Below are 26,020 nucleotides of genomic sequence, written 5' to 3' on the forward strand. Positions count from 1 at the left end.
TACTCAAAAAAACTCTGGATACTTGCCATCCACACTGCATTAAAATTGTAAATGTATAATAACGTATATATAACCAGTGACACAACTTATCGTGATTTTTAGTCTTCACTTTTATTGTCTTCATCATCACTGCAAAGAGCTTGGAAGGACCCTACTGAACAAAAGTATTGAGACTCAGTAAAAATGTTCTGGTTAAACAATTGTAAATAAAACAATAAAATGCATGTAACCATCAATGGTGCAACATTTCAAATACCAAGGACTTGCTATAACGTTGTCGTCCAAACACATCCCAAATTTTACGGAATAGAGGCTCTAAACACACAGAATAGGCCACCACATCAAATTAGACTAAAGCACATACTGGACTTACAAAACAGAAAATAACCTTTGTAACTTAATGCTTTGTTCTGGTTAAAAAATACTTTAGAAAGAAGATATAGCAATGATTAATAATGTAACCACATCGAATATTTAATTCCCATGGCAGTTTGGTTTAATTACCATTGTTACATTCACTGTGCACCATTACCCCGTGTCCACAATGCGGCTAATGTCATCAACCAGGCCACCGTATCCCATTCATCAGTCTCCCTGTATGTGTAGTGACATCAGGGATATCATTGTATGGTGCCGGCCTGAGAGAGCCAGGGCAGGCGATGCGCTTTCTTCGCATATACCCTGTGGGCGGGTGTAGTACCGGCCCTAGTGGGGCTTGGAGAGCACTGGATAGCACGGACACCACGCATAGCATGTGGTGAGGGCTCCCACGACGGGGAGCGGGAGATTGTCAGCCCAAGGGCAGGGTTGCCCTGGGCCATGGCACTCTGGTTGACCCTGCAGACACGTGATTTAGAGTGTCCATAGCGAGGCCCCCAGGTGGGGGGACTAGGGGGTGATCAAGTGTATAGGGAGAGCTCTCGAGTGGGATCGAGAGGGAGCTGGAAGGCTCCAGAAGGCGGGCGGGGCCAAGGGTGGAGCAGCCCCGACCGTAGGGGGATATAAGGCGGGTCCCTGAGAGGGACCGTGGTCGCTGCATTCTACAAGCTGAAGCTCCACGTCCACCAGCTGAAGCTCTATACCTCAAACTGGAAGCTCTACGTCTTCGAGACAAACACGTGGTTGCGGACCCGAGTGAGGACCCGACCCTTCATAGCAGTAACTCCTCTGTATAGAGTAGTTAGCTGGGTGGTCACCACCCTAGGCTGTATCTGGTGTTTTACGTGTTACAAATAAATATGTTGCCTCTAAAAGGAACAACGTCTGTGACTAAGTTGGACTCACTACAACTGGTGTCGGAAGTGGCCAACATGCTAGTTATTCAGCTAGCTATAGACTATGTCTACGCGTCGCAGACCATGTACCTGGGAGTCAAACGGCGAAGACGAGGACCTCGTTGCAGCCTGCAGTTCTGGCGAATGCGGGGGAGACGCTGCCAGTGGAGTGGAGCACCATCCGGGCACTCAACGCTTCGCCGTCGGTGGTGGCGACCCGCCGGGAGGCACACGATTGCCTCGCGGAGCTCCTCCACGTGGCAACTTCGCTCCTTGCGAAGTTTAGCCTCGCGGTCTCGCCGGCGAAGGAGGGAGCGGCGACGTCGCTCATGGATGGCGACTCAGATGCCATTTCACGACGGGCGGGAAACTCGGTGGGGCAGCTCGCGCATTCAGTCGCCATTTTGTCTCTGGCGCAGAGCGCGCAGCCCGCCAAAATTGAAGATGCGCCGTCGGCGCCGAGGGACATGCCGGCTCTCTAATGTCAGCCACCCTTTGTTGAAGACTACATGGCTACCAGTGTCGACTGGGTGGCCTTCAAGCGGCGGTTCCTCATGAACGCCGGCTTGGCAGGGTGGTCGGAGACGGAGGCGCTACGGGCGCTGCCTGCCATCATTGACGACGATGCCCTTGCAGCGTTTCTCGCCATCCCGCCGTCGGAGAGATCCACCCTCATGCAGGCCTTCGACCGGTTGGCGTACATTTACGAGCCTCAGGCGGACACGCGCCACAAAGTCCCCAAGTGCGTCAAAGCCCAGCAACTTATGCATCGGGACAGGGCGCTGGTGACTTGTGCCGTGTCCCACATGGAGCCGGGGTCACCGGATGGTGCGGAGCCCCTTGCGGCATACACGTCGACTCGGGGTGGTGGCGACCGGGGTGACGGTGATGCGCAACGGATGGACAAGCGCCAGCGGCCAAGGTCGTCATCTCGTTCCAGAGGCGGCCGTTGTTACCTGCTACCAATGCGTGACATCGGGCTGCCACATCCCACGACGGCGCCTTCCGGCATCACCGCCATCCTATGCTTCTCTACACTCTAAGGCAAGTCGCGACGCACTCAACACTCGACCCCTGGCCTCACCTCACCCATCTAGGCATTTTGGTTCGTGGCCCGATCACGCGTCGGTAGTCCTACACGTGATCGTGCGGTGCGTCAGCTCCGACCGGATCAGTGGTTGGAGCTGGCCCATCGAGTGGTGGCTGCAACCGTGGGTTCATCTACTGTGCTTGGGTCCATTGAGGGTGTGGAACTAAGGATGCTAATCGACACAGGTGCATCACAACTATCATTTTGGTGCTAATTTTCAACAAGGTGACCGAGTGGCGCAGGTGTCAGAGAATCCCACTGAGATTTAGAGTATACACTACACCATTTTTATTTTACCAGGTAAAGCCAACTGAGCTAAATAGCCCTTTTTCAGAAGTGTCCTGGCCACAAATGATAGCGCAACAAAATAGCATATCATGTGGAAATGTATAGCAGCCAAGTAATCTGAACGCATGTTTCTAAATGTGAATGGAAAACCCGGAGGACCCAGAGAAAAATGCACACGACCACGGGGAGAACATGCAAACTCCAAATATACAGTCGTCAGGGTCGGGATCGAACCTACGATCTCATGTATACCAGGCGATGTCGTTAACATCTCAACACCGTCAGCACAAGCTAACTGTGCTGAAGTGATTTGTTTGGAGGAAATTATTTTGTTGCACTTTTTAGACTATACATTTTTTTTTCGTTGACCCATATTGTAGATTTGCACCATTTTGGTTTTACTAAAACGTGTAACCTCATAATCCGCGAATTTGTCGCGCTGCAGAATACAGGATATGTGGTATGGCCTCCTGATATCAACGCAGACTATCAGAGTTGTACTGCACCATATAGTGGGAGGTTGGCAGTGGTCGTCTTATAAGAGACACTGGCCCAACCACAGGAATGTGGAGTTTCCAGAAATGGTAGAGGGCCATCAACAGAGGTGTGCATAGCCCGTTACCAAATGTGAGTATGGGAGACACCTCGACTGTGAGCAACTCGTCGATAATTGCCACGATGCACACGGTAAAACACAGGCATTATAGTGGTGGATGAAAATCATTGTTCGTTTCAGATCTAGTCTTTAAAAGTCTACATGCATTTGCTCCGAATCCATCTTAATCAGCACAACTCTGCAGCTGGTGATTTGTGGCACACAACAGACTACAATCCGGAGATGTGGGTACCATCATCGGTCTTGGGGTATCTTAATGACACAGCACACTGTGCACTTTACTATCAGCCAGTCTTTGTTTAGCTGCTAAGTTCTCATAATGAAGATGGAATGAAGACCCCACACCACTCCCCAATGAATGTTGTTCAAGTAACAAATTGTTAGCAAGAAATTATCATTATTTTCATGGATGCACTGTACGGGCTTACTAACATTGGTTTTTTTATAGCGGCAATATACTTTGAATCTATTTCCTAAACAGATTTACAAAACAGCATTAGAGCACACATCGTTTTTTCTTTTCCCTGTTATTACCTGGCTTGTTTTATGGTGTGTAAGTGGATCTTTCTGCAAGCAATCTTGCTTGACAAGAAACGTAAAATAAAATAAATGACACGTTTTGTGAGAAGGCTGTGTTGGTAAGAACACATTTCACACGTTGCCTTATTTGTCCTTTTGATACGTGGCCTCATTGTACATTCAGTGGGCACATATAAGCACGTATATATTTTGGGCAGCCAGGTGACGCGGCGGTAGCACTTGAGTCTCACAGCAAGAAGGGACTGGGTTCGATTCCCAACTTGGGCAGCTTTTTGCGTGGAATTTGTACGATATACTGCCTATTTTTGCACGAGTTTCTGCTGGGTTCCAAATATGTGTGCATGCAGTGAGTACTGTAGTGTTGTAGCAAGAGAATAAGGAAGCCTGGCGAGTGGGTTTCCGGATCGTATGCTGGTGGCTCCTATGTTGTTGACCTACAGACCCCACATGAATTGGATGCAGCCACTGAGGCATTGAGTTACAAGTCACTCACATCATTACCAAAGATGAGCATTAACTGAAGTGGAAAACACCGCCTTGACTTAACATACACAACAATCAATCCAAGATTTGAAATGTGCCACTCAGTAAAACTCTGAGACGGAAGTGTGGATGGTGCATGCATGTTGCTACCAATGTGCCAGCAAGCGTTATGTTTATAAATTTTGTAAATCAGTATTCCATATATATAATGTATTTTTGGTCAGTGCTACATGTGGCATATTTCACAGACAGGTGTTGAACCTATGCTCGCATTGAGCAATAATTGGAAGGACGTTATTGACCAAGTAAAGTCTTAACTGACTGTGATGTTTACATCCTACCTGCCTATGTCAGCTGTTACTTCCGACTCTGAGTACATCACCAGGTTGAATGTCTCCCTGTGTATCTCTCTCTGTGTCTCTACGTGTGTGTGTCTCTGTGGTTCTCTGTGTGTGTGTGTCTCTGTGTGTGTGTCTCTCTGTTTGTGTGTCTCTGTGTGTATGTCTCTGTCTCGAACGCTCACTGCGGAGGAGAGGCTGCTGCTCCTCTATAGGGAGCTCCGCACAAAGCTTTGGGTCTTCTCGGCCACAGTCATTCCCTCCCTTCTCTATGCTTGCAAAACGTGGACCCCCCTAATGGAACATCTTTGCCGGTTAGAAACATTTAGGCTGGCCTGCCTACGATCAATCCTGGGTTCAACCAGGCTGGATTGTGTGAGGAGCTCACAAATCCTCGAAAGATCTGGACAAAGTCCCATCGGTGAGCTCCTCCGGCAGGCAAGGCAGCGTTGGCTGGGCCATTTAGCCCGCATGTCCAATCATCGCATGCCCAAACAGCTTTTGTTTGGCCGGATCGAGGGGGCTAAATGGGCGCGGCACGGGCTAGAGGAGAGATGGAGTGATGTGGTACAGGAGGATGTGGAGCTGAGTGGACTTGCCGATGACTGGTACTAGCGGTGTCAAGATCGGCCTCTGTGGAGGAGGCTCGTGAAGGACACTACTGGGCATTTAGAGACAGTCGCCCTCCAACAACAACGGAGGGCAGAGGAGTGACCCTCACAACAACGAGCAGAGCGCCGGGTGGCTAAAGCACAGCAGGTTGGCACAGTACATCAGCCAGTCATCTCAGTCAGTCGACCCATGGCACCTGGGTCTGCACCGTGACCTCCTGCCAGCGGGCGTTCGACACTTCACGTGGCCTCAAGGTGCACATAGCCTAGCACAAGCATCGTGGTGACGTCACCGCCACTTAGTGGCGAATGGCGGTTGTTGTTGTCTCTTTGTGTGTCTCTCTCTCTGCGTGTCTCTCTCTCTCTCTCTTTATGTGTATCTCTTGGTCTTGCGGGTTTTTTGTTGCTGTTGCCCGGCTCTCTGACATTAACATGCTAATATTCTCATTGGTACACCCCTGGTTGCTGGAGCCGTCTCACATTGGCATGCTAATCTCTTACATTTTAGTACAAATTTCTTCTCTAGCTCCGCCCACTTACCCTTGAGTTGGACCCACCAAAAGCTTATAGAACCTCTTGTTGCAGCAGCTCTTTCTCCTACGTCAGCAGTTCTCCTGCTGTGTTTGTTTCACCTGATGATGGTTGCTTGTATTGTGATCGAAACGTCGTGATCTATTAATTTCCTATCTATGTGACTTTACCGAAAGAACCAAAGAGTATGAATGCTAGCATGTTGTTGCATTGTGTGCTTGGCATTTAAGGCATATCGTCTCTTAAGATGTGTATTGTGAACATGGCAACAGTGGACGGCAGAGTGGTGCAATCGTATCACTTGTGCCTCATAGCAGGAAGGGGCCTGGGTTCGATTCCCAACTCGGTTGCCTTTCTGTGGGGAGTGTGCATGTTCTCCCCCTGTTCTGCATGGATTTCCTCCGGTTTCTCCAGTTTCCCCCTGGAGCCCAAATAAATTATCATGCAATGCAACTGGTGTTGGCCAAACATTCCATACAGTGCAAAGTTTGGCGACATGTTAACTAACTTACCACGTATATGGGAGGTTGTGTGCTTGATCCTGACCCGGATGCCTATAGATTTGGAGTTTGCATGTTCTCGCCGTGGTTGTGTGGATTTTTCTTCGGGTCCTCCGGTTTTTCCCGCCACATTTAGAATCATGAGTTTAGAGAATGTGGCTGCTATAGATGTCCACGTGATTAGCCACTTTGTTGAGCTATCATCTGTGGCGAAGTCGCTTCTGAAAAAGAGCTCTATAGCCCAGTGGGCCTTACCTGGTAAAATAAAAAATAGTTTTAAGTCAAAATAGTTTTAGTCATTGTTTCCGTACAAATAACTTAATTGGGAGTGAAAAATTTGCAGGACCAGCCTGAAAAAGAGTCTCGATACTCAATGAGGCTTTTCTCAATAAACAAGCATAATAAATAATGAATCGTATCAAGGCCTTGTTCTCAGAATTAGAATGCAATACATATGAGGTGGCTGGGTGGCTCAGTCAGATACAACACACGTCAGAGCCATACGCTGACATCACTGAGCATTTGAGTTCAATGAATGTGTAACGACGACTTAACACACTTCTCTTGAGATGGCACTTCATTGATGACATGTTCACTTGACATCAGGAGAATCCCACTGCCCCAAGTCCCCCGCGCATCTCCCTTATATACCAACACGAGGCCATGCCCCCCTTCTCGATCATTCTCGCTGACTCTGGACCCTCGCTCTACCAGCAGACTCTACCATCCTCTTCCGTCACCTAACCACGGTAGCTTCTCTAACATTCCCATAGCCACCAGTAGCTTTGCATTCACAACTGATACCACTGTCATTACCTCCCGTGCACACTCGTGCATTCATACTATAGACTGACTTCCCTGTCATTTGCCTCCCGTGGCCACTAGTCCCCTCACACCGCATGCAGGCTCTATTGTTATTACAAGTGAATAAAAACATTAAGCATATGACAATCTCAGCTAGTTCTACAATAACTACACAAACATCCATCATCTTTGAATTGGGTTTTAATTAGAGCTCAGGGGACAAACTGTTTGATAAAAATAGTTTGACATTTCAAATGGCTGGGTGGCGCTGTGGTTTAAACACAAGACTCAACAATTCGAGAGACGTGGAGTTCATATCGCACACTAGGATTGACAGGCAATACAAGTGAGACCGTACACACGAGACAAACACACCAGTCTTAAAAACGATTGTAGTTTCGAATCATTGCAATGCAATCGGCGGTGAGAGGAAGGACCGGGATTCTTTGTCCCATACCTCGCCATAGGTTTCCGCTCCGTGAACGCTGAATCTCTGCCACGAGATTGGCTTGAGGACACATGATGGCGTTAACATTATTATGAAAGTTATATTGCAAATCCAAGTATGTTCATCATACTCACACGAGCATTCTGCAGTTATCATCTCTACAGAGAGTCATTAGACATGGAAATCCCATGTTTCCATGTGAAGGCAAGTTTATATAACAACAAATACTGTTCAATATATTTACCCGAGAGGGAATGATGGGCTTCACTGGGATTTAGTTTCAAAACCTTCTCAATGCAAGTCTGGTGCTCTGCTATAAAGTTAAGAAAGACTTTCGCTGTGCTATGTATATATATACAGCGTCTATTGTATATGCATATACATATTCAACTGGGTAATGCTCTTGGTGAAAAACGACCAATCTACAATTTTGTAGATTGAGAAATTAAATGACCAATGGGGGTTCACTCAGTCCATCATTCTCACAGGGTGCATTAAATGAGCACAGCAGACCATCACACATCACCCTGACCGATCGACTCCCTGAACCCAGTGCTGTATTTGTGCTTGGCCAATCATCTATAAAGGTCGATACATAAGTACCACTTTGTGAGAAGTGAGCAATAGATGTTCTATAAATAAACCGATCGCCAAAATCATCATCAGCATCCATGATCTATCTATTGCTGGACGAATAATGTCTTACCACATCACCGTCGCCCCTCGTGGTTTTGCATTGCCATAAAAACCACGCCGCGTTTCCTGCCCGTGAGCTGATCTCATTGCTCTGTCTCTGCACTGAAGACCTCTTGGGCACAGTCTCCTCTGGCTGCCATGGTCCATCACCAGCCTTGACCATCTGCTATCTCCCCTGACAGCGATGTGTTCTGTCAAATCCTACTCATGTTTGCTTAGCACGATTGGCTTTGTCTGGTGCGAAAGAAGTTTAAAATACATACGGTTGTGTTTGTTCCCTGATGCACGTGTTCCTCTTTTTCTCTCTAAGTGTGATTCTGAATGTGCATCTCTCCATACCTCTCTGTATACTTTTTAGCTCTTGATTAATATTTGTTGTAAATGTCTATGTTTAAGAGCCATGTCCCGTAGGAGTAATATGCACTCATTGAAAATCTTCAATTTAGCTTTTTCAATTTGAAAAATCAGTTTTCCAAACGCACTCCACCCTCCTCATGTTCACCTCTTTATTTCTTCATGATTATGATCTCGATCCACTTTCAATAATTGCCCTAGGCATGCACACGCTGCATATTCCAGTTGTGTTCTTCCCAACAATCTATTTTTCCTCGAGAGGATCCGCATAAAAGTCTTCCACTAGTTTTATGAATCTGTCTATCATGTGTTATGGTTCCATCTTGCTCTCTTAAGCGCCACTATTAGTGATTTACTAATCACGAACCTCCACCGTGCTGCTTTAATGTTGCCATTTTCTTATTATGACATCTTCAATCAAATGTTTTTTTGCGTTTTCTAATTCCTTTTCTCATTCTGTTCCTAACGGGAGTTGTAGAAGTTCCACATATTACATATTTTGTCCGGCAGTTTCATCATTTTTAATACATTTTCTTTATCGTGAGTTTTGGTTTCAGTGTTTGCTCGCTGTTTTCTATTTATAAGTTTGCATCCCACTTACACCACACCGTCCATTGCAACGCTAGTTATTTCATTCTATATAGAGTGGTGATGCATATTTATTAATTTTGCTTCTCAAGGCATATAAATATATTGATAAGATTTAGTTGAAATTCTGCTACCTGCAAATCTATATTTGTCCGTGACCTGTTTTATTTTGTCTGTAATTAGATTTGACCTCGCTCTGGCTAAGATGAAATGTAACTTGCATTACATCGGCCTGTGTTTATTCTCTGTGTTAAATTTGCATAATATAGATGCATCGATGCAACTCCCGGCTCTGTGTCCATGAGTATCAAGTCAACCACGTTACTAATTCCCCCCATGTGCTCTCCTCCACATCCATTGCCTATACTTATTTTTTTTGTTAAACGATGTTCATTATCTTCATGCCTTCGCTGGATGAAAAAGTCTAAAGATGCTCTTCTTGTTTCTCCTACAATAACACATTTACCAATCATCTGTGCTCCTTTTACCAACCATTGTATTGAGGTCCCCCGTTATTATATTGAAGTGTGTTTTTCCCCTCCTTCAAATATTGGATAATTTCTTCATACATTTGGTAATTTTCTACATCTCTATGGATTGTTGTCAGGGCATATATTTTAATCACCTTAATATGCTATTGCTTGGAGTGCCTTCGTGTTAGCTCTCTGCAGAACTCTTGGTTCCCAGAGATACTTCTATTATCACTCCTCTGTAATTACTGTCCATGTGTTGACTGCTCTCCTTTTCTCCCCACCTCACCCAATCCAACTGTTACCTCAGTCACGTTTCCAAATTCAGTTTCCATTGCGAGGAGGCTTGATTCGTAAGCGTCTCGTGTGTTGTACACAGCAATGCTGAAAGCCACCATAGCTGGTGGATCCATAGCTGCTGGGCAATACTGCTTGTGAATTATGTGTAACAGTCACGTGGGGTTATTTGACAGGCACTAAAGTGGTTAGCGCTCTGCACTACCAACCCGGCCTCTCGAGTTCGATTTCCGTTCACGGCCAAAACCAGTGACGATTACCTGAACCGGTCCTGGGCCTCCCTAAGTCGACTCAGCCTCAAATAAGCATCTGAGCTGATGTGTAAACTTCGCCAATAGGGAGAAAAGGCACCCGGGCGTGGTGCTGGCCACCCACCCACTCTTGTGCCTTGCCAGCCTTCAGAGGTGCTCGCTAACAGCACTTGCCCCAACAGTGTGTTCAGGCTAAATGGGGGACCTTTGTCTTTGTTGTTTGATAAGACTTCACCACACTGGTGAGCGAAAGTATCACGGTATGAATGTGGAATTTCAACCTGCGCCCTCTAGAGTGCTGCTCGACTGCAGGTTTTGACATTGATACACCATGAGCTTACTGCAAATGAGGAGACAAGGCAAAAAAAAAATTCAAGACGACAGCAGTGCTTTGGTCATGTCAACTCCTGAGTCTGGATGTATGCGTGTTAGCAAGGAAGCTTTCACGCGCCTTGCGCTGCTCAAAGCAACTTGTTCGGCCCTGCGGGGCCACAGTGGGACGTGGCGCCTTTTTCGCATGCAACAGCCATTCCCGAAGCGCACCGTCTCTCGGCCGGTGATTGATTCTTTTCGTATCGCTTGCTAAGCACAGCAGCTTCATAGCAGATGCCTGCCGACAAGGCAGGGGGCTGCTGTTTCTTTGCAGCTTCAAAGTACGTATCCAATCTGGAAACCCCCAAATCTAGGTATGTATGTTGAACTTCTTACGCACTGTACGGAGCCAACCTTGCTAATCGGAGGTGTTCGTTTCCTTCATGAAGGTGTGCTAATATAAGACCAGCATGGTGAAGACGCATCGGTTCGCAAGTTGACATCTGAACCATATGAGGAGGAGGAGGACGTCTCGACTATGCGGCAGAGGAATTTAATAATATTAAACAGCTTACAAAGTGGCGGCGTGGTCCAGGAGGGCAAATGTCAGTGTCAGGTCACTAAGCTAACCATGTTGAGACGAGATTTTCAAGTGCAGTGAGTTAAATGTTTCAGGCCTCGTAACCAACGACTTGCATAAAACAAACGTCACTTAACATTAGATTTGGTTATACTGGTAGTAACCTCCTGGTTACACCAGCCCACAGGGGATTATTTTGTCCGTTCGTTGTGCAGGGAGGAGCTGGGTGGGGAGGGATTGGCTGGGTGCGGAGAGTGGGGCTTGGTGGGGAGGGGAGGGTGGGGAGGGGCTGGGTGGAGAGGGTGGGGCTGGGTGGGGGGTGGGAGGGGTGGGGCTGGGTGGGGAGGGGCTGCTCACCCCGTGGTGCCCTTATAAAACTCAACGTTTAACCTACTCACGCCGGCTTGTGCCCGCCCTCAGAGTCGGGATTTTTGCGGAATACACCACGCCGACGTTGACCCTGGCGATTGACCGAACAACCCAACGTTCCTACCAGCTCCCTCCGCAGAATGTGTTAATTCGAGGAGTAATTGTTTTTATTTAATAATTTTGTCGTCTTGCCACAAATCAATGTTTTTGTTACATTTCCTTGTGTGGATAGGTGGCTTCACAGGTGGTGGTGATGTCACCTTCCAGGGCAATTGTGCACCACATTTGCGGCGCACATTGTGGTGCACTGCTCACTGTGATACTTCCAAACTGAAATTTGAATGTTTCTTGATGTGAAACAAAAGTTTAAACGGATTTGTAATGAAAAATAACACTTTCTTTTAACCATGTGTATAAGAACAAGTAATGATAATCACATAATTTCTAAGGATGTGCAAAGGGCGTGCAGTAAAATGCACATTTGTTAACGTGTTCTTAATTATGTACCATTCACGATGTATTTTATTATGTATTAGTCATAGATGTGTTTCTGTGTTTAATTACTGAAAATGCTTTTTCTTATTGTTACTTGCGCTAAACGTGCACTACAGAGACGTGTTTCGGAGGTTGCATGTTGGCATCTGTGTTTGGTTTATGATTGTTTGATGGATGAAAACGATCACAAGACATGGTGGATGGATGCTGTCGGATAATGAATTGATGGTGATGATTAAAGATGATGACGAACGATGGAAGACGACGACGATGATGAGCCGATGGCAACTCCGGACAAAGAGTGACACAATTAACAATTGGCCTTACATCAAAGTTCTGCACCCAAAAACATTGATAGATCGACGTCTATTGTGTTTTGGGCTTGTAATGGCGTTCTTTATACTATTTTTTTGGTGAAATGCAGCGCTGTTTTCATGACACTTGTGTTCCGTGGGATGGAACCGTCTATTGCTTGCATTTCAAAGGGATCAGGATTAGTCGCTGTGAGGCAACAAGATAAAGGGAATACCCTGACAGTGTGCGACCGAGCACAAAGCAATCATTGCACACAGTAATGAAACCCTTTGTACCGGCGTCCCAGTGACGAGCACTACATTACCAGGAACAGAATCAGCCCCGCAATGGCGATGCGTGAACACAATAACTCTATAAAGGGCCGCGGCTGATAAAGAAAACGCGGGCGTCGTGTAACGTAATGAATGGGTATCCGCAGTTCGTGTGTACGTTTGTGTAATTACGATGATTAAATGCGCATCAATCCGTTTTAACCGGCATCAATTTGTCATTTAATTAGAGCAAGCGTACGAAAAGATTTTAATTAAAAATCATATATACAATTACAAGTGTCTTCCTGTGCCGCCCAAGCGAGCGCCCTTGCACATCCTCATTGAGCACGCAACTATTTTCATACGGCGAAAGCTCCTTGCAACAAAAAAGGTACTTTGTTTTATTTTAAAAAAGGAAGGCCGCTGGGCTCATCGACCCATTGACGGGGACATTAACTTGCCACGGCACCGCGCGTTATAGGATTAAGCAAAAAAACAGAAAGCGACATAAATACTCGCGGTGTAGAGCAGCACTGCCAGTGGGCACGAGGTGCTGCCGGATTGCCTCAAATGCAGAGATGTAATGATTCAGTCGAAAAAAACACCGACCTGTGGCAAACTTGTAAAGGACAAATAAGGATGACAGCTCCCGATTGCCTTCAATGTGCTTTTCTTTTTACGAAGATAAAGTAAAACGGCGCTTTGTTCATTTGATGAGCCGTCATTGTAATGTGTACCTATCCACACTCACGGGGACATTATTTTAAGTCCGGCACGAGAGCTTGCGCTTTTTTGTCGCGACCAATTCATCACCACTTGTTTTTGAAAACACAACGGCCGCACAGCGTGGCTAGAGACGTTTCTCCCAATTATATTAAATGAAATTACGTTGGTCCCCTCCGATGTATAACATATATATAATCTAGATTGTGCATTCAGCATTGGTACAAGCAAGCCTGACTGCTGACGAGACACTAAATGTCAAAACCGGTTTAAAATGTGCTTGCTTTGAACCAATGTGCTGAAATTATACAGCCCCAGAGGGCCGTGTGACTGACAGATTTGTTTTTGGTTTTGTTTTTAAGTGGAGGGAGAGATATGGGAATGATATTTTTCGTCTATATTTATTAAGTTATTTCAGGTTTTTTTTTCCAAAAAAGTAGTAATGTTTTTTTCAATCTAGAGTCCACCTTGCATCTATGGCTTCGCCCGGATTGGGTAGGTCATGGTGACCCAAGGATCAAACACACTGGTTTTAACAATATTCATTTCATTAAACAGACATGAGCGTGGCCACTCTTGTGGACACGCCCTAAAGAAGGGCACTTTGAGTGAAATCAATCCCCAAAAAACTGGCCTGGATTTTTGTTGTGAAAATATCTCTGAGCTGGCACTTCACTGCAGCTAGCAGCCTGTAGTTTTTCAAACAATATTTTATTTGTTATTCTTATTGTTGTAAAATTAAGTATGCACATTTCAGCGTTTGCAGTCTGTTCTACTAGGGCACGTTCATGATCTTAAACCATAAGGTGGCTGCACAGATTTGGTGCAAAGTGTTTTATGCAGATAATTTTAACACATTCCTGCGGAGGGAGCTGGTTTGAACGTTGGGTTGCTCGGTCAATGGCCAGGGTCGACGGCGGCGTGGTGTATTCCGCAAATATGCCTGACTGTGAGGGCTGGCACAAGCCGGCGTGAGTAGGTTAAACGTTGAGTTTTATAAGGGCACCACGGGGTGACCAGCCCCTCCCCACCCAGCCCCACCCCTCCCACCCCCCACCCAGCCCCACCCCTCCAACCCCCCACCCTCCCCACCCAGCCCCTCCCCACCCTCCCCACCCTCCCCTCCCCACCCACCCAGCCCCTCCCCACCCTCCCCTCCCCACCCAGTCCCTCCCTCCCCACCCGGCTCTTCCCTGCACGACGGACGGACACAATAATCCCCTGTGGGCTGGTGTAACCAGAGGTTCCTACCAGTAAAAGGCAATTGAATAAGAGCTGTCATTGCAATACGATTCCCTGTGAGACTTGAGTAGATGCTAGCTTACTAGAACTGTCGATAATTAATGTTCGAGTGACGTGTCATGCACTCACAAAGCGTCGTGAGATAATGAGAAAATAAATAGTGTACGTGTAAATATAACACGCGAGAAAAGAATTTGGGATTTGTAGAACTAATATCAATGTCCACAAATACACACCCCGGGTGAAATGCACCTGCACATATACGTAAATAAGATCTAACATTTTGATTTAAAGCTTTCGTGACTGCAGGGATTCATATTCTTGGTTCTTTCGGTAAAGTCACGTGGAAGGGAAATAATAAAATAATAAAAATATTAAAAACAAATTCTCACGACGTTTCGACTGCAACGCAAGCAATCATCATCAGGTGATGATTGCTGTGTTGCAGTCGAAACGTCGCGAGAATTTGTATTCGTTTTTATTATTATTTTATTATTTCCCTTCCACGTGACTTTACCGAAAGAACCAAGAATAAGATCGTAACAGTTGAGAAAACACTTTAAGATACGGAGGAGAAAGCATGATGCAAATAGCACTGCAAGACGCGTCTGCAATGGGAAACGCCAGCTGGAGGTGAGGAAAGATAGAAAAAGTTGCTCTACACGTTTTGGACAGGGGCCAAATACGAGGTTTTTCTGTCCTTCCTCGGGAGCTGGGATACCTCTGCGTTTTCCACGACAGAGGCGTCTTGCAGTGCTATTTTCATCATGATGAGAGTTGAAAAGGTGCAGGAACCCGCAAATAAGTAGTGAGAATTCCGAGGTGTTTTTTGGGTTTCACCACGCGTTGTTTCGCATTATAATGCCCGATATTTAACTCCACATGATGTGAGCTTCTTCAGGAACGGAAACCTACACAGTAGTAAGTACTGAGCACTCCAGGGTACAATCTGAAGGTGGCATGTTCAATTCCAGTACTAGGTTACTTAGTGCATCACAATTTAAGGATTAGATACATGTGTACAATTATGTAGGATTTAAAGAGTGGTTAATATATTGTGGGACTGGCCCCAAACAGAGCAATGTGAAATTTCCACCAATGCATCATTGCTTCGTTGAGTAGGGACACACTAACTTGATTTTTTTTCCATCAATCTGTACACAGTAGTTCGTTGAATTGCATAACTGTGCAATGGTCTCTAGCCCTCATTTTACTTATTTTTTGTTGAAACACAGCAGTACCAATATGTAATAAAGCAAATTGCAGGTACAGGAATGGCGAATAAATGCTCCTAATGCTGCAGCATTGCGCCCTATAACTCTTTCATAGCAATTCAAACCTGACAGGTGGAATGCTTCTCCCCCCTAAAGCAAATAAACCCTAAAACTAGTTTCTTTTGAGTGTTTTTGGACACTACATCTGGCAATTGCATCATAATTATTGTTCATGTGTTAATTTAATTTATTTCGGTTGACTAGTAGTAAAAAATATACAATGTAGTAAAGTGATTTACAAAACGAAGATGGTATTGTCTTTATTCAGTGATTAAATTAAGATATATATATCCATTTAGAACACAGGGGAAAGCTCATAAAGTATTTTGTTTAACCAGGTGAGAACGCGATAGACCAGGATGAGTCACATTCGCGAGAGGGCAATGCTCACTATGAGTAATTCCAATTTGGTAAACTTTGGACCTTGATGCCAGCGCACACAACGGCCTACTCTTGGCAATGATGTCAACGGCTCTTTTAACGTCCACTGTGAAGCAGACAGTGCGTTTCGTTGCACGCATACGTACGGTTGAACTTCATTCGCACCGTACGTAGCCAACCGTGCTAACCAGAGGTGCGGGGAAGGACAACAAAACTAAATGCAAACGAAAAAATTTAATCTTGACTTAAAGCTTTCGTGACTGCAGGAATTCATACGCGTTGGGTCTTTCGGTAAAGTCACGTAGATAGGTTCAAATAAAATAACAAAAAAATACAAATAACTACGACGTTACGAGTGCAACACAAGCGATCGTCATCAGGCAGGATGTTTTAAAGGTTTGAAATGGGTGTAGCCCAAGGGTCATAAGCGAAGTGGGCGGGGCTAGTGATGTTAAAGCAAGAAATTTGCATGTAAAAAAACTATCAGGGCAGCCGCTGATTCGAAAGCGTGAACCTTCTACAACAAGCGGTGAGCACGATGCCGCTGGGCCGCGTCGCCGCTCAAGCGCAATTGAGCGGACGTCTATTCAGGCCGGCATGGCCCATCTGCCTCTCTCTCCCCTGCGCTGATGTTATCTGTTAACGCAGCAGCTCTTGGGACTTATTTAACGTCGAGTCAGCCCAGGGAAGATACAGAAATTGGCGCCTCTAAATGTACCAGATGGTAGCTATGTACAATACATGACGCTTAGATCGTGCTTGCCACTGATGTTAACCATGGCAGGGAATCAAACCCAAATCGCCATGCATATGGTTAAAGTCGAAACCACTTTTATAAACCAAGGGGTTGGTTGGCCTCTAAATTGTCCTATGTTTCCTATGACCTCCATGCACGTTTTATGTAAGTGTGATAGGGGGCCTATGAGTGCATGCTTTTTCAAATCTGCTTTTTTTTTATCTAGAACAAAGATTTCGGTATGCATTTTTTGTGTAAACATTTCGTAAACAGGTACTCTGCTAGGCGAGTATTAAACATACACAATTTCCCAAATTTACGCACGTTAAATACATCCCCTAAAGATAAGAAAATTGCTCTCAACTGAGCACTCAGTGAACACTTTTTTTCAAACTTTAACTTTAGATGAACACTTTCACATTGATTTAGCAAATTGAGAAAAAAAAAACCCATAACGCTTCTTGGCACATTGGTGGCCACTCGCATGCGTACGTCAAGGCATTGTTTTCCACCGCAGTTGATGCTCATTTTGGGCAATGATGCGCGTGACTTGTAGCCCAATGCTTCAGTGGCTGCACTAGGTCAGCAGCCTAAGAGACACCAGCAGCACACGATCAACAAACCCACCCGCCCAGGCTTCCCAATTCTCTTGCTAAAACACCACTCGCTGCATGCGGCTCTCACGCCTCAATCGATGCACACGCCAACCATTCCTATGACCTCCATGCACGTTTTATGTAAGTGTGATAGGGGGCCTATGAGTGCATGCTTTTTCAAATCTGCTTTTTTTTTATCTAGAACAAAGATTTCGGTATGCATTTTTTGTGTAAACATTTCGTAAACAGGTACTCTGCTAGGCGAGTATTAAACATACACAATTTCCCAAATTTACGCACGTTAAATACATCCCCTAAAGATAAGAAAATTGCTCTCAACTGAGCACTCAGTGAACACTTTTTTTCAAACTTTAACTTTAGATGAACACTTTCACATTGATTTAGCAAATTGAGAAAAAAAAAACCCATAACGCTTCTTGGCACATTGGTGGCCACTCGCATGCGTACGTCAAGGCATTGTTTTCCACCGCAGTTGATGCTCATTTTGGGCAATGATGCGCGTGACTTGTAGCCCAATGCTTCAGTGGCTGCACTAGGTCAGCAGCCTAAGAGACACCAGCAGCACACGATCAACAAACCCACCCGCCCAGGCTTCCCAATTCTCTTGCTAAAACACCACTCGCTGCATGCGGCTCTCACGCCTCAATCGATGCACACGCCAACCATTCGCAAATCTTACGAGCTACATTGTTTTGTTTTTATTTTTGGTAGAAATATAAAAAAATGTATAATCCCAAGTGGTATCAGCAGTTTTTGTTTGTGCAAATTAACAAAACAGACACCATATTAGTGTTTCTGTACAGCTTTAAGCAGTCACTGCCTGGATGTGTCCATGTTCCTGCGTGAATTTTAATGAGGGTTTCAATTGTTCGAGATCTATGTCTATTCACGGTGGCTATTGCCAGCACGAATAAGTGGGGCGTGTCTGTTTGCCCTTCACGCACACCCAACAGGAGAATGTGCATTATCAACATAAAGTGAATATTCATCACAGCCTTGGTTGAGCATACACCACACGGCCAGTACTGCATTACAAACTGTTGCAACAATCGCAGCTAGTAAATACACGTTGTATAACACATGAACATTGCATACACGAACAACACACATGCACATACAAGAACAAATACAATGATCACCCACATATCCTTTAACAGACTGCAGGGGCAGGTACTGTTTGAGAGCACTTAAGGCCAGTATGGTACATGAGGGGGTAGGTGGCCAAAATCATGCCTCGCGGCTTTTGTCTCCCCAGTACATACCACACCAGATACTAATTTAAGAATGAGGTGACCTCGGGGAGGCCGATGATCAGTTCAAATATTCACCACTGTTATTGGCCATGAGTGAGAATCGAACTCGGGTCGCTGAATTAGTAGCGCAGGGGACTAAACCACGACAATATTGCTCCCCACTACACCACACAGCAACCACCATTCGTCACTAAGTGCCAGTGATGTCACCATGGCGTTTGTGCCAGGTTACGTGCTGAAGGCCTGCTGGCAGGAGGTCATCTTTCAAAGATATGTGAGATCCTTACACCATAAACCATTCTCGTTAAACTACACACAAAGCAGCTTTAATAGACCCTTGGCACAAGTGCTGTAAGCAAACGCATAACGCTGGCACTAGCAAATGGATGGCCAGAACTAGGCCTGACTGCATGTGTCTCCCCAGTGGCGATGTTTACACACTGTACAAGGTACTCATTTGAGGCTGAGTTTATCTAAGGGAGCCTCAGGACTGATTGAGAATCATCACTGGTGCTGGCCGTGAGTGGGAATCGAACTCGGGTTTCTGGGTTCATAGCGCAGCACACTAACCACGACACCACCACTCACCCACGCACACGAAAACAATCATGAAGACAAAAATCTCCCGTATTCCCTTAATAGACTGTTGGGGAAACGAGCACCTATGAAGGACGGCACGGTTCAGCACCACACCCGAATGCATTTGGTTCCCCAGTGGTGATGTTACCATAACAGGTACTCATTTGAGGCTGAGTCGACCTATGGGAGGCCCAGGACCGGTTCAATAATTATTGTCACTTGTGCTGACCGTGAGCGGGAATCAAACTCGAGTAGCCAAGTTCATAGCCCAGCACACTAACCGCTACACGACTACTCCCCACACAGACACACTCGTGCACATATACCTGTGAATGTGCACCTTTCCGAATCAAGTAGTTGTGCATTTCCAAAACAACAATTATATTTTACAATAGCCGAAATAAATTGCCTGCCAAGTTAATTACGAAAGTATATTCTTATTGCTTCATTCAAATAGAATTGTGTTTCCAGAACGATTGAAGTGGTTTTGTATTACTCGTGCAGTTTACCTTTTGTAGTAAACCAAAATAAGTGGTCAATTTGCATGCAAAGGGTGTTTATTGTGTATTATCTTCTTAATGAGATCCAGCCATAGCTCTTGGAAATTAAATTAACACGGGATCGCTTTGCTCATTAGCCGTGCATTGGCTGCACTCATTTGGAGCCCTAATTTGAAAATTATCAGGCATCAGTGCTTATTACCACAGCGAAAAAACAGAGTGGCAGCGTCGCCTCTCCCAGGGAAAGCGGCAAACTGCTGGGCCACGAGGACTGTCCCCGTGCAATTTTAAGAATAAAGTGCCATTGACAGCTGTGGGTAAATGCTTTACTGAACCCCCATTTTGGTGCATACATTAAGTATTTATTTCATATATATAAAAAAATAAGAAACTCAATAACCAACACTTCACATCCATTCGAGAACATAGCTTTTTGGACAACATTTTCTCTCTTTGCAGTTGGAGTAGCAAAGAGGAAAGCTGACGTCTGCCAATTTGTCAATGTCGTAAGGAAATAGTGGGCTTCTACATCTGAAATATCGTAACAGAAATTGATAGGGGAGTGGCCGACCAGATTGGTCGCTGGAACAGCATTGCTTTTAGTGTACCCGATCAGAATGTCACTAATATCAGTCAGATGGCACTTTGGTTTGCGTGACGGACTTGGATGTTCAAATCTCAGGCAACGGTTACTTGGGCCCATCATTCATCCAGCAATTAATAAAATAAGTAACCACTCTAAAGGAATTAAACAGTAGTCACAGGAGAACCTCCCGATTTCAACTTACCATGTTAACAACGGTCTGCATTGAACCACATCAGCAATTCACACGACAGATGTGGCTATCACCCAAAACCAACGGGCAATGCAGGATAGCCCACAGTGTGACCGTGGTCACTGACCTCACACCATGAACCACACAGTATCATCACTCACTGCCCACTTCGATCATTTGCTGGCTGCATGTCAGATATTCACCACGCTACTCTGAAAGCCATCCCACTGGCTCACTCACCCACCCACCAAATTCGACATGGACGCATAAACATTGCCGATCAATTCCCCACCCATACTAAAGAAGAAGTGCCCATTGCACACTGGCTCCCACCTGGCTTAGGGCTACCAGGGGAGATCAGTGCTTGTTTGAGCATGGAGACACTTGGCCTTGATTACACACCGCATGAATGCAAGCTTGCAGGCTCACTGGCAGAACCCAAACTTGGTACTCGAGCATATGGGTAATCACTTTGAGAGAAGATAAAAGTCAATATCACTACATTAGGCATGGAGACGTAATGAATGCCCTGTCTGCCTTAAAAAAGAGAAATGATTTGGTAATAAATAATAAGGAAATTGGTTTAATTAGTGAAAATCCATTACTTTGTGTTGAACTTGCCTATGTGACCAACAGCAATCTAAACCCACGTTTTATATATATTATTGTGGTGGGTTGACTCAGCACATCATCCCCACCGTGTTGACAAATTGAGTGCCACTTTTTGGTGAAATAAACAGCGTTCATCCTACAGGAAGACTGGTCCCCTACAGCAGCGGTCCCCAACCTTTCTGGCACCAGGGACCGGTTTCGTGGAAGACAATTTTTTCACGGACTGGGGGGGGGGTTATTATTGGGTCTTTCCCCCTTTTCAAAGAAGCTCTCCGGCAACGTTTGTTTTTTACTCATTTTGGCTAAGGGTTATTAGCTTGTGGGCTTACCAAAACTGTGACTGAGACCAGTGCGCAGTGCGGGAAAGAGGCGCGGACGGAAGTGGTAAATAAATTAATGGGGGCTGGCCACGTGCGGACTCACCGCTCACCTCCTGCTGTGCGGCCCGGTTCCTAACAGGGGTTGGGGACCCCTCCTCTTCAGGAAGACTGGCCCCCTACAGGAAGATGGGTCCCCTACAGCAAGACTGGTCCCCTACAAGAAGACGGGTCCCTTACAGGAAGACTGTGCCCCGCCATGTGAGTGTGGAATGTGGACTGCTGGCTTACGGTTGTCAACAGAGATTAGCACTGCCACAATAATAATGCAGAACATTTATGTATTTGTGCCATCGTCAGAGTGCAAGGCTATTGCGGAAGCATTTTATTTTACAGACGAGTACGGTATGTCAGTCGGGGGAAATTATGCTATTTGCTTTCACCAATTAAGTAATTTGCACATCATTTTGTTTTCACTTGAACCATGTCAGTGGCTCATATGGCCTGCTTATTACCGTATAACGTGTGGATGGTTAATATGCTCGAAGCATTTACTCGGGTAGTTACTGCAATTACACCTTTGCAAAAAGGGAAAACATGCTACTGCTCAGCCATATCAATGCTCCAATGATTGTTCAAGCTGGGACTTCGTTTAGGCGGCATCTGCATTCCTCAGTCCAGTTCGCACTGGTTAGAGGGTTCAACTCAATTTCCAGGCATCGTCTGCTCAATCTATCATTCTTCTGGGGCAATTCATTTGGTAGAACAGTGGTCATAGTCTATATACATTGGACCCTGGCATGGAAATAGGGAATTTACACCACTCTAGCAGGGCCATTCATTGGGCTCAGCACCACCTCAATTATTGTCGGAGCGTGGAGACACTTTGACTTTTTACCTTTCTGAATCTTAAGCCAATTTCCAGAAGATGCGTCGATGTCTAGGGGAGCTTCTTCATCACTGCTCGCTCGGTGTGCAGTTAACCGCTGGCTTGCATGCCTGAGGCTGCTCCTACCACTGGCGAGGATTATTATTAATTGAAAACACAAGTCACCTTCTCGCATATAATCTAATATGACGCCACGCCTCTGCATTAAACGCGACCTAAATAGCTCAGCATGGTGCATTGCAATCGTGCCCAACACAACGACATGGAGAAATGGTAGCAATTATTCACGCGGTGGAATGTAACTGTGGTTTGATGGCTCACACTCGTGGCCTCCATCCATTGCACATATACGGTTGAAGTAAACTGCCTGCACTTGAATTTCTGCAATAAAATTATGCTAATGTCAATCAACGGGAGTCCTAACAGCATTCGCCGTTTATGAGAAAAGAAATACAATTACGTTGGATATACACAATGCTGAACTTGTGCGTGTGCGCAATGTGCTTCTGTGTGGATATTACACGTTAGACATGCAACCGTCCAAGGGCTCCTCTTGCTCCAGTGAGCGGTGACCCTCATCTCTGTTGGCTGCCCTGAACCAGTGAGAGAAATTCCACATTCCCACAGCAGGGATCAGTCCCGCCATGGGATGGCCACGAGTGACTTTGGGTGCCACGGTGGCGAGATGTTAACTACCTCGCGTGGTATGCAGGAGGTCATGTGATTGACCCCCACCCTGACGCTTGCTGCATATTTGGTGGTTGCATGTTCTCCTCGTGGCCACGTCAATTTTTCTCCTGGTCCTCCAGTTCCTCCAGTTTTTACCTCCACATATCAATATGCGTTTAGAATATTCGGCTGATATAAATTTGCACATGATGATACGCCACTTCGTTGAACTATCATTTGTGACCAGGTCCCTTCTGAAAAAGAGCTAGCTAGAAAATATGTTATAGATTACGGAGCACTCGGCTCACATCTGGAAGGTTGCAAGTTCAAATCCCAGTCGGAGTTCAATTAAAAAGAGCAAGCATCAGGGATGCGATTGAATCCACGACCTGTATACCAGGCAAGGTGGTTAACATCTCCTTGCTACCGTGGCGCCCTTATCTGCCGCAACACCCGGTTAGATCTGTGTAAGTAGAGTAAACATATGCATATGTAGAAAGAAGGAGAGCAGGGTGGTGTTGTTACCCTCACTGCATTGCTATCCCAGCTACCCTCTCTTGTGAGTGCATATTAAAATGGAATCGGCCACCTTATGGTAGAATAGATCTCAAATTATTTATTGGAGCAATGTGTCAGCACCAATAAAGGCAGCTTATTCTTGCTCCGCCATTTCTTCGTGCTCGCTAACAATACTCCCTTAACATGGATCTGTGTGTGTAATGTACATCACAAGGAATAACATATATTGCACATTCTATATGTCTGTATCCACGAATATCAAGCACATTATTCTTAATGCACAGTAGGGTTAAATGACAACTATTTCAACATAAATTAAATGACTGAAAATGCATTAAGGAAAATTAGGGTCATAATTATTTTGCATAAAAAGTAAAAAAAATTGGCCACTATGTGAGGGTGAACTGTGCAACAAGCGACCCAAGGACATGAAAGAATGAATTCCACAAACTAAAACACGCAAGACTCTTCAAATGCATAGCAATGCACTGGAACATAGTGTAGTCAATGTGGAATTCTTGGAATGACACACACATGAATGATGGAATTGTGATGCATGCAACAGAGAGCTAGAGACATGTGATAATCAACAGATCATTTGGAATGCAAGATAGTTGCGCATACTTAAATTAACTGCAATTATGGCTGCACATCTATGTGATGATAATCCAGTAGTGCCCGGTACATTGTAAATGATTGATAATTGATAACAACAGTGGTTAGTCAAAATTCGAAGATGTTTAAATGTTCCCCGGATAAAATAAACGTGGGCTTGTGTTCATCTTCCCTGGAAATTTAACACATTCCTGCGGAAGGAGCTGGTAGGAACGTTGGGTTGCTCGGTCAATGGCCAGGATCAACGGCGGCGTGGTGTATTCCGCAAATATGCTCGACTGTGAGGGCGGGCACAAGCCGGCGTGAGTAGGTTAAACGTTGAGTTTTATAAGGGCACCACGGGGTGACCAGCCCTTCCCCATCCAGCCCCACCCCTCCCTCCCACCCCCCACCCAGCCCAACCCTCCCCACCCAGCCCCTCCCCACCCTCCCCACCCAGCCCCTTCCCACCCAGCCCCTCCCCACCCTCCCCTCCCCACCCTCCCCTCCCCTCCCCACCCAGTCCCTCCCTCCCCACCCAGCCCTTCCCTGCACGACAGACGGACACAATCATCATCTGTGGGCTGGTGAAACCAGTGGGTTCCTACCAGTATGAACCAGTGATGGAAACTCAACATTCCTATGTTTTGGACGAGTCACTAGCCATAGAATGACCTCCATTGACATCCTGAAAAGTGTTGTTAATTGTATCAACCACAAACGGATGGTGGGCTGAATCAAACACTCACTCGGCTTTGTTTACTTGAGACTCAACCAGACACCCATCTGGATAACATTTGCATATAACCTTGGTATCTAAAATCTAAAAAATTATTAATCTTAATAAATTGACAGCCTGTTTGCAATCCACTGCTGGATGAAGGCCTCACCGTACCATGTTGGCTGCCTGGGTTATTTAATCGTATTTCAAAATGCTCGTTATTGTGGGTTAGTTAGATGGGGGGCTCAAGACTAATTTAGATATCACTCACCAATAACCTTAGCCATGGCCAGAAATTGAGTTTGCGTCATCGGGCCGATATTGCAGCGTGCTAAACACTGTGCCATGTCTCGCCATCAATAATCGAACATTCAATTAAAAAAAACCACGGTGGGCCAAATATTCATGCAATATAACATTCTTCGTGGCATACAACTTAGCTGCTTTATCAAGTTACATTGATTGTTAATTGTCATTTATTGCCGATTCATGTAGTTGTTATTTTCACCTTTTAAAATCTTACATTTGTATCTTAATAATCAAATTCACCCCATGAATGTCATTGCAGACCCACATTGAATCTATATTTGTACTCTTATTAAAAAAAACGCCATCACTCAAACTGCAATCCGTGATGATCAGATCAAGTCGATTTATATAGATATATATTGTAACTCTACTCACGACCAATGCTCCAACATTTAAAGTCCCAGTTCCATAATCTCTACGCTATTGCCCCCTGCTGATAATATCTCACGTCCAAATACAACTCGGTAACGAACCATTCGCGGAATGCTCAATGTCAAACGTGACACACTCCGCAGTCGTTCATTTTCATAAGGTCTTCCCGGTTCCATGCAAATGAGGGCATGAACTGCGCTTGATAGCCGTGCACGCTCACGATATCCGTGCACTTCCCAAATCTGATCATCATTATTCATCAGAAGTTGCATTTGCATTCAGTAATTTCTGCAACACGCGCACCATGGGCTCAAAACCGTTCTTTATAATTCTGGCACTTTCAGTGTGTGTCTGTGTTGACACAGTGGGGAGCAGAGGTGGTGCATCTGTCAGCCATCTCAGCCAGTCAACTCATAAAAGCCTGTGTCTGTCCCGT

The sequence above is a fragment of the Lampetra planeri genome, chromosome 14 (assembly GCF_965212315.1).
Source record: "Lampetra planeri chromosome 14, kcLamPlan1.2.h2, whole genome shotgun sequence".
Classification (NCBI taxonomy): domain Eukaryota; kingdom Metazoa; phylum Chordata; class Hyperoartia; order Petromyzontiformes; family Petromyzontidae; genus Lampetra; species Lampetra planeri.